We start from the raw sequence: 2,462 nt of genomic DNA, 5'->3' as shown, positions 1-2,462 counted from the left end.
AAAAAGGAAATCAGTAAGGTAACAGAGTTTGGTGAGCTGAGGGAGTGTGTGAAGGAATTAGGAAAGATCCATTGGGGACCTGAAAAGACAGGGGACTAGTAGTCATAGATCAATAGTGATTAACTTTACAAAACAAAATGTACATGAGTGATCATTTAAAACAATGTCAATGTAGGAATGCGTGAAGTGCAATGTACATGTATGATACACTTGCATAGGAATTTTGTATGGAAGCCGATATAAAATAGAAGTGGAGGGGGGAAAATAGGTCCTTGATAGCAAACACCGACACCACCCCCAAAATCCTCCAGCAACCTCTGCTTCATACAGATTCTACAGAATAATAATGCCCAAACATTTATACATTGGTATGCATATTACTGTTGCATTTTAACCAACTCATAGTTGATCTTCCATTGTGTTTCTGAGACTATAAATCTCAGGAAAAATTATCCATCTTTATTACATAAAGCCACTGGTGGATTCAAACTATTGTAGAGGAGTAGGACAGCTTTTGGGTTAGCAGCACAGTTCTCTATGGACTATGTCACAAGCTCTGTCTGCATTGGTATACATAGATTTCATTGTTATTTACATTAGAAATAATCATTATGTTGATATTTAAAAAATTTTGTGGGTAAGAAGGATATTGCCTTATATGTCAGTTAGGACATTTGTGGGATATGGATCGGTAGAGCTATCAGAGGTGATGGAATTTAGGGCAAGAATTTTAGGGCATTAAGAGACCAGAACATAATGTTGTTGTTGTTGTTGTTGTTTTTAGGTATCATTGAGTCAAGTATGACTCATAGTGACCTTATGAACAAAAGATCTGAAACCAGTCCTGTCCTGCACCATCCTCACACTTCCTGACACACAAGATCCCATTGTAGCAGTTACGTGTCGGTTCACCTGGTTGAGAGTCTTCCTCTCCTTCGCTGACCCTCCACCCTTTCCAACGTTATGTCCTTCTCCAAGGAATAGCACCTTACAGGAATATGTCCAAAATATGTTAGGCAAAGCCTCATCATTCTTGGTTCCAAAGAGCACCCTGATTGCACACCCTCTCCAAGACCTATCTATTCGTTTTCTTGACTGTGAATGGAATGTTTAAACACTAAAATCTTAAATTACACAAGGAGGAAAAATCCAGTCACACTGCCCAATTTTATTTCCTGTGTTTTTCACTGATATATTAACAAATACTGTAGTCACCAGCAACAATACCGACATTCAACAGGAAAGCAAACAGCAAATGCTAGCGAGGATGTGGAGAGGTTGGAACTCTCATTCACTGCTGGTGGGAATGTGAATTGGTACATCTGCTATGGAAAGCAGTCTGATGCTTTATCCAAAAGTTGGAATTATAAATCCCATTGGACCTAGCTATCCCACTACTGGAAATATATCCTCAAGAAGTTAAAGCCATAATGCAAACAGATAGATAAACGCTCAAGTTTATTGCAGCCTTATTCACAACAGTGAAGAGATGAAAGCAGTCCAAATGCCCACAAACAAATGAATGGATAGAAAAACTGTGGTACATTCACAAAATGGAATATTATGCAGCCTGAAGAACAATGAATTTATAAAACACTATACAACATGGATGCGTCTGGAAAATATGCTAAGTTAAATATTTCAGTCACAAAAGTGCATATACCACATGTTGTTGTTGTTATGTGCCTTCTAGTTGCCTGCGACTCATAATGACTGTGTATAATAGTTCTGAATCTTATTACTATCTCTGAAACCCCTATCCCTATTACCCAGAACTGTGTCAATTCATCTCATCCAGGGCTTTCCTCTCCTGTGCTGTCCCTCCACCCTTCCAAGTATGGTGTCCTTTTCCAAAAACTGATCCCTCCTGACAATATGCCCAAAGTATGTGAGATGGAGCTTCAAAATTGCCTCTAGAGCAACTTGATTTCATGCTTTGCAGGACAGACCTATTTTTTCTCTCGATGGTCCATAGTACATTCAATATGTTTCTCTAGCATCTCAAATACATCAATTCTTCTACTGTCATCCGTAGTCATTGTCCAACTTTCTGCTGCCTAGAAAGTAATTGCAAAGACTGACATCTTTGCATTTCAGCACTCTGAAGGGGTCCCTGACAGCACACTGTTGTTATAAAATGGGATTGGCTGGGGTTTGGGGGAGAAAAACAGGAAAAGAGTGGATAGATAACGAACACTGCTCTGGAATAGATGAACGAAAGGACTGTTTGAAAAGAATGTATGACTAGGTATGACAATTAACATTCTGGAACAAGATGAGCACTGCAAAATGAATTGCAGGAGGATGGAAGAAAAATATGCATCAATGAATGAAAAAACCAACCTTTCTGCAAACTCTCACTAAAATCACAATTTAAAAATCCTCATGTGATTAGGTATTTCTGCCATGACAGGAGTCTAGAGTGATGGTTACATGGTGGAGTGGACCTGGGGGAGGGTTTG

Source organism: Elephantulus edwardii, unplaced genomic scaffold, assembly GCF_000299155.1.
Source record: "Elephantulus edwardii isolate Elephantulus edwardi_28Jun2011 unplaced genomic scaffold, EleEdw1.0 scaffold00012, whole genome shotgun sequence".
In the NCBI taxonomy this organism is placed as follows: Eukaryota; Metazoa; Chordata; class Mammalia; order Macroscelidea; family Macroscelididae; genus Elephantulus; species Elephantulus edwardii.
This window is presented reverse-complemented; position numbering follows the sequence as displayed.